Source organism: Octodon degus, unplaced genomic scaffold (assembly GCF_000260255.1).
Source record: "Octodon degus isolate 3935 unplaced genomic scaffold, OctDeg1.0 scaffold00003, whole genome shotgun sequence".
Lineage (NCBI taxonomy): Eukaryota > Metazoa > Chordata > Mammalia > Rodentia > Octodontidae > Octodon > Octodon degus.
Genome location: NW_004524579.1, coordinates 17,472,236 through 17,480,511, shown reverse-complemented (window position 1 = coordinate 17,480,511; position 8,276 = coordinate 17,472,236). Strand labels below are relative to the sequence as shown.

The following is an 8,276-nucleotide window of genomic DNA, read 5'->3' as shown; positions in this document are numbered from 1 at the left end:
GGATGTGAGTGCTACACCCACACTGCAGTAGGTAATCTTCACACAATATTGGGAAGGGAGAGAGGTTTACTAGCTACCTCAGACACTGCTCCTCCCTTTGCTCTTTGCCATTTCTGCCACCGCAAATAGCTACCCTCTTCCATGTGCCACTCTGCTTGGAGCTAGCTGAGTATGGCCTGAAAACTACAGTTACTGTGAGCTAGATAAACTTTTCCATTCTTAATTTTTGGTGTCAGGTATTTTGTCCCAACAATAAGAAAAAATCTAAGAGAGACAGGCTGGGGCCACTGAGCACAGCCATGAGTAGGCAGATGGACCAACTGATGAAAGAGACTGGAGGCAGCAAGATGGTGCAGACTCAGGGCACCAGGAGGAAAGTCAGTTACTACTATGATGGGGATGTTGGAAATTATTATTATGGACAAGGCCATCCAACGCAGCCTCACCAAATCTGCATGACTCACAATCTGCTGTTTAACTATGGCCTCTACCGAAAGATGGAAATCTCTCGCCCTCACAAGGCCAATACTGAGGAGATGACCAAGTACCACAGCAATGACTACATTAAGTTCTTGTGCTCCATGCATCCAGATAACATATCCAAGTACACCAAGATGCAGAGATTCAACATTGGTGAGGACTGTCCACTATTTGATGGCTGTTTGAGTACTGTCAGTTGTCCACTGGTGGCTCTGTAGCAAGTGCTATGAAACTTAATAAGCAGAGGATGGACATCGCTGTGAATTGGTCTGGGGGTCTGCACCATGAGAAGAAGTCCGAGGCATCTGGCTTCTGTCATGTCAATGATATCGTCTTGGCCATCCTGGAACTGCTAAAGTATCACCAGAGAGTGCCGTATATTGACATTGTTATTCACCATGACAATGGCATGGAAGAGGCCTTCTATACCACAGACCGTGTCATGACTGTGTCCTCTCATAAATATGGAGAGTACTTCCCAGGAACTGGGGACATATGGGATACCGGAGCTGGCAAAGGCAAGTATTATGCTGTGAACTACCCAATCGAAGATGGGATTGATGATCAGTACAATGAGTCCATTTTCAAGCCATTCATGTCCAAAGTAATGGAGATGTTCCCACCTAGTGCTGTGGTATTACAGCATGGCTCAGACTGCCTCTCTGGGGATTGGCTAGGTTGCTTCAATCTAACCATCAAAGGGCATGCCAAGTGTGTGGAGTTTGTCAAAAGCTTCAACCTGCCTATGCTGATGCTGGGAGGAGGTGGTTACACCATTTGTAATGGTGCCCAGTGCTGGATATACAAAACAGCTGTGGCCCTAGACACAGAGATCTCTAATTAACTCCCATACAAAGACTACTTTGAATACTTTAGATCATATTTCAAGCTTCACACCAGTCCTTCCAATATGACTAGCCAGAACACTAATGAACACCTGGAGAAGACCAAACAGCAGCTCTTTGAGAATCTGCAAATGCTGCCCCACACACCCGGGGTTCAAATGCAGGAAATTCCTGCATTTGAAACCATATCTCAATTTGTTTCTCCAACAAACGCATTGCTGTGAGGAAGAGTTCTCTGACTCAGATGAGGAGTGTTGAAGGTGGCCACAAGAACTCTTCCAACTTCAAGAAAGCCAAAAGAGTCAAAACAGAAGATGAGAAAGAGAAAGAACCAGAAAAGAAGAAAGAGGTGACAGAAGAGGAGAAGACCAAGGAGGAGAAGCCAGAAGCCAAATGGGTCAATGAGGAAGTCGAGTTGGCCTAAACAGACCTTTCCAGCTCAGGTTTCTTGCCATGTTCCCTACTTTTCTCCCCTCTAACCCCTCAGATTTCATATTTTCTATTTCTCTGTGTATTTATATTAAAATATATTAAATGTAAATGTCCCAAGGGAATAGAAAGGAGCCAGGGCACTTGAGTGTAGGGCAGCTATGCTGGGGGAACTTTTCCAGCAGCAATCATGCTCCCCCACACCTCCCCAAGTTTTAGGCTTAGGTCAAAAAGGGCACAGATCTGGATGGGAGCAATGCAGCCATAAGATTAAATCCTGATGTGCTGAGGGCCTGTTTAGTTAAGTGCTCTGGCAGTGGTGGCTACGTCTTCAGGGTCCCCTGTTCTTTGGACTCCTACAGTAACCTCTCCCATTTTTAGATTGGTTCTTTTCTCATACCTTCACATTGGTCTTGAATGGGCTAAGCAACTCACACTGCCCTGTCTTCCCCCATTCTGCAGGTGGAGGTTGGTAGCCTAGCTTGCTTTTTTTGAGATAATTTCATTTTTTTGTGAGATTCTTGGTAATAAAATGGTACATTTCTACATCCTCTTGAAAAAGAGAGAGAGATTGGCTGTAATTAGGGGTTGAGGGATCATCTGATGGGTCAATTACAGAAGCATCTACCTGCAAACCCATTGACACGATTTTTGGGGAAAGCGCACTTCCTTATGAACTGATATACTGAGAACTTCAGTTCCTTACTGAATGTTTAACAGAGGTGCCACCATTTTTTAAGCCAGTGTAACCCCTATGCTTGTTTCAACAAAGTCAGCAAAGAGAAAATCTCTCAGCAAAATAGAACTTACGTTCATACTATGAGAATCACAAGAATGACATATTACTTTCATAATATTTTATTAGTTAGAAACATCAAATCTAGCCCACATTTGAGGGCAGATAGTAATATAGGTCAAGAATACTTGAGTTTAAAGATCATTAAAGTCATGCCCAAAGATGTTCGCTACATATGTTAATTGATTTTATGTCATATCATATTTTTATTTATCAATTAATCTGCTACTTAAATTTAGCACAGGGGCTGGGGAGATGGTTCAATAGAATAACCTCTTGCCTGGCAAGCACAAGGATCTCAGTTTAGTGCCTGGTTCCACCAAAAAAAATAGCATGTATTAAATATTTAATTTGTAACAAAGATATATTGGGAAAATCTATGTTTCCTAAATACAAATTATAAATTCATGTATTTTTATACATAACACTCAATCAGCATACCATTACATTAAACTTACTAGCAAGAAGCCTAGGCAACTTAAAAAGTCCTTGTCCCAACAAGAAAGAAGAAAGAAAGAAAGAAAGAAAGAAAGAAAGAAAGAAAGAAAGAAAGAAAGAAGGAAAGAAACAAACCTGTGCTATACCTCTATAGTACAGCATACAGAGTTTAATACCAAGTGCCAAAAGCAAAAAGCACAAAACAAAAGAACACAACACAACAAAACTAAAGTAAAACTCAAAGAACTAGACAATTAAACAGGTATTAGGAAGGAAGAAGAGAACTGACATTTCTGTTAGAACTAAGACATGAACAGCTCTACTAGAAATGAAAAGATTGTTTTACCTGATTTTCACATTTTTCTGAAGTGGAAGAACTCTGTGTTCAATGAGCTAGAACTCCACTCAGGTTCTGCCTCTCCTGCTCTTCAGCCATGCAGTGCTGATCATCCTCACTATCTCATCTACTGCAGTTCCTTCTGAGGCCTTAACCAGTTTAATATCAGCTCACCTGAGTGACCCCATTCTGTGGCACATAAGGGATGGTTTGTTGGAACGTGAACTTTTGGTGGAAGGAGGTGCTAACTTTAGAGAAGTTCTCACAAATTAGTGGGAGCACATGACTCTTTACTATGTGTATTCAAATATGCACATTTTGTAAGTATTCACTGTACTTTGGGATTATGACTATTTATGGTTTAGTCTATATTTCATATATATACTTTCTTTTTTATCTCTTTTCCTCAGTTAAAAAAGGAAAGTGTTTCAACCTGAAGTTCAAAATGGCATGAAGTGGGAAGATCATGACCCCTTGCTGGCATCCTCCTTATGCTAACGTATATCACAGACAGTTTTGGGAACAGGAGCAAAGAAGTTTCTTTTCATGTTGCTGAAACAAAGTACCCAAAGTTAAAGGAAGGAAGGGTTGTTTCAGCTCACAGTTTGTAGAGGTTTCAGTCTGTGTCAGTTGGCTTCAGGGAGGGTGACGTGGCGAGGGGTATTGCAGAGGAGAGGTAGAAGGTGAGTGAGCAGCAAGGAACTCATTATCCTGCTTTCTGTCCTTTCTATTTTATGCAGCCTACCTGTCCTAGGGCCAGTGCAGCATTCACACCTTAATCCTAGCCAGAGTTATGTCAAAACAACCATTCAGTAGACTGATTTAGTAATCCCACATCCTTGATCCCAGCACCACACACTCTAGATCCTGCCACCTCTGAAAAGCATCCCCATGCTGCATGAGGCTTGTGGGGTACATATGGTTATAAGCCATAATAATGGTTGATCAATGAAGAATAAAGTGAGGTGCAATACAGCCCATGGAGATGGAAACAGTTACTTTTGATCTGTGACAAAGCTGTTCTCTGTATGATTTTGAATAAAAGTATGTAAGCAAACACAGGGAAGTTTTAATGCTTTTCAGAGCAATGTACTGTAAGCAGTTGATAAAAGGCTTTATAACAAAGTAAATAGTATGTTTGTAGCATTAAAGTTTCTGGAAAAATTATTGCAAAAATATTGACAATGTCTCCTTTCCTTGAATTTATAAGCCTCATTAATCATGTACCTTTGGTCAGTGTAAAATCAAACAGAAATATTACAGCAATCTTCTCTACATGACCAACCAAGTTTTAATCTTTTTCTTCTGTTTGGTAAATACATTGATTCCCAAGTCATTATTCGCAGAGGTTGCCTACAAGGTGAGAGGATTAGTTTTGTGAGTGAAAATGGCCTCAAGCCCAATGAAGAATCCACCAAGGTCTTCCACTGTCTGAGGATGACAGCACCAATGAGTCCCAGAAAACACTCCATCTGAAAGACCCACTGGTGTACATACTTCAAGCATCCTCAAACCAAAGGGTCAGATTAGAAGTATGTACATACCGCTTTGTGTTCCCCTCACCTTTACTCTAACAGTGCAGAGGGAGTCATAGAAGGCATGTAAACAGTGGACATGGCCTCGTTCCATAAAATTTCAAAGAGGAACATTGAAGTGAGAACTTCATGTAATTATCACTCATGACAGGGACTTCTTTTTATTTCTTTAACCATCCAAAATGTAAAAGTAATTCTTAGCTCTGGGCTGTAGGAAAACTGTGGTTTGGAGGTCCACAGTTTGGCACCCCTCCCCCTGACGTTCTTTAACATAATATATAGAAATTTTCTTGCCATTACTTCTTGAGTAAGTTTAAAAAGGAAGACCCAATTTGCATACATTATATAGTGAAAGAGTACCAAAGGGTGTGAATCAGTAATGTTTGTAGGTAGAAATAAAAGTATGAGCAAAATTTTTCACACTAGCAAAAGCAGATGCATTTGCAATTACCCCCTATTGAGATAGGGACATGGATTACGAAGACTTCTTCCAGCTACCATTGTCACTCTAGCTAACTTGAGACATAAGAAAGCATATTTAGATGTCAGAGGGGAGAATACATGTATAGCACAATAGTCAGGGCCCAGTCATGAAGGGCCCAGTCAGTTGGGAGGCCTCTGGCTTGGGCCTATTTGGAACCAGTCAGGTACATGCTCTGAAACAAGCTCATCACCTCTCCAGGCTTGGTGTTGCTTCAGAAAGTATCACATGCCCCTTGATCTCCAGCAGGATTCTTGTGTGAAGTCCAACATTATATTATTTCCTTCAGCTGGATATTTTGTAGAATGAACACATTGTTCAGTTTCATTCTCACAAAAACTCTATATTACAATGGTACTCATTTTTCTAGTAAAACTTTTGAATCCTTATAACTTTTGTCATTTATGAGTAGTACTCTATGTCTGATATTTCCACTTCATAAGTTTTGTAATTGTGACAAAAAACATAAATGTGCCTGACACCAGTTTGGGCACTCAGGAAATGCTCAACAGATGTTTCTTTGTTTCTAACAACAGAAGATTCCAATTGTTGAACACTGAGTACTTCACATAATTTCTGAATTTCTAACAGTGACAGCAAAGATTAAAGCATTCTTTTTTCTTTATTTGAATCATATTGTGTGTGTGTGTGTGTGTGTGTGTGTGTGTGTGATTAAAGCAAAAAGATAAATAAGTCTGATGAACTGTGACCTTTCTCTCTCTTTCTTTTTTCCCTTTCCTTCTTTCCTTCCCTCCCTCTCCCTCCCTCCCTCCCTTCACTCCCTTCCTTTTTTCCTTCCTTCCTTCTTTCCTTCCTTCCTTCTTCCTTCTTTCCCTCCCTCCTTTCTTCCCTTCCCTCCCTCCCTTTCTCCCTCCATCCCTTCCTTCTTTCCCTCCAATAACAATCATCTTTAATTCTTTTCATCATATTTAATGATTTTTTGTTACCAATTATCCATGGCCAGTCTAGATATTTTATTCTTTTAGTCCTAACCAGAGCTTAGGTAAAATGATCATAATGTAATTCATTCATTTTCTTTGACAACTCTATACTGGACTGGAGTGTGTGATTCGTGGATTACTTAAAGAAAGAGGTAACATGAACGGGATTTCCAAGTTTCTAGAAAATAATTTTTAGTTGGGATTTCTTTCAGAGGACTTCTGACAATGTTTCCAGATTTCTATGTCTGCTTTTTACTTTTACTCTATGAATAGGACAGACTTAGGTTTTCCTTTCTCTTGGAGAATTTTGCAGTCTAAATATATCTCCAGATCATAGTGGTTCAAGCACGTGATGGAATTTCTAGATTTGATAAACTAAGGGTCAAGCAAAAAAAAAAAAAAAAGCAATGCATCTGCTGTGTATTTTTTTCTCATCTATATAGTTATCATGCTCAGGTATGAGAGAGCAAAAAAGGTAAAGGTTAATAGAGACTTATTACAAAATATTAGAAGTGAAAAAATATGGCCTTTTAAAATATAGTGTAAATTCAAATCTGTAAGAGTTGAAGGAAATAGAAAAATTTATCCTGCCATTTTTTAAAAAAATGGATAAATTAAGACATGCAATTAAGAGAAAAACAACAGTCTTAATGGTTTCAGAGCAAGATATTTTAAATAAAAAGTTTCTGTGAGAGAAATGAAAACATCATCTTGCAAACAGTAGCATCTGAATTTTGTCAGCCTTAGCCGCAACTAACGGGAGGTGAAAATATGAAATATGAAATGAACATAGAGGACGAACTTGTTCACAGGAAGGTTATGAAGCTTTCCCATGTTAATGGACAGCATACATAGAAGGTAACAAAGAGCAAAATTTGCATTATAGCTAATATTTTAGCAAATGCTCACAAATTGATAATGTAGAAATTTCTGTCACAAACCAAGAGTTATGTCTTCTTATTCTATCCTCTCAAAGCTGAGTTAACTTCAAAAAATCAGAAAATGCTTCAACAATCAAAAAGGATCATTGTAAATTCTCTTTCAAAAATATGTGCAACTTTAAATCAAACAGCTATCATTGATTAGAGGTTTGTGGCTAATCACACAAGCTAAATCAATTCCATCTGAATTATCTTTACTAGAAACTATAATGCTGTTTGAGCAGTTAGTAAGGGAAAAATAGCCACAAATTATTTTGAATGTTCTTCTTTCAGAGAGATGAAAAACTTTTTCTTCTTTCTGGAATCAAAATGGTTTTCTTGCCTGCTTGACCAAGGAAACAAAGCAGAGTGACTCTGTCCTGTATTTCAATCTCTCCTAAATCACAGAGTTTCCTACCTTCTGTGTCACTGCACAGTTTTGGAGTACTGAGCTAACCTGTAGGAAGTGCAGCTACACTACTGTAAGAATATTGGGTTTTCTTTATAGTGGAGTAATACTCCATAGTATAAATACTATATCTTTTTTTATTCATTCCTCAGGTGACAGGCATTTTGGTTGTTTCTAAGATTTGGCTATGACAAATTATTCTGCTATAAGCATGGCTGCACATATATTGCTGTGGCATGATGTTTTCAGTTCTTTGGAAAAAATACGCAGAAGGTGGATAGATAGGTTAAGTAGAATTTACAGCCCTAGGTCTTTTATTTTTTTTTAGTACCAGGGATCAAACTGAACCTTGTGCTTCACAGGCAGGTACTTATCTCCTGGGGTCATGGTCCTACTTTTTTGAGGAGACGCCATACTGATTACCATAGTGGTTGTACCAGTCCATATTGTCACCAACATTGGAGAAGGGTTCCTTTGTCCCCACAGCCTGTCCAGCATTTGTTATTTTTTTATTTATTTTTCCCCATAATTTTATTGATAAACAAATAGCAATGAGACAGCTGCAAATCAAATCGGTAGGACAGTTTCAATAATTAACATAGTGCATACATTCTTCCTAGTGGTTAATTGCTGTACAAGATGCGGACTTGATATCCTATTTACAA

The 8,276-nt window shown here is 38.9% G+C and overlaps 1 pseudogene; it reads left to right on the top strand.

The window, feature by feature from the left end:
* The first annotated feature begins 347 nt into the window (after positions 1-347).
* LOC101588395 lies at positions 348-1,749 on the top strand (annotated as a pseudogene).
* The last annotated feature ends 6,527 nt before the right edge of the window (positions 1,750-8,276 follow it).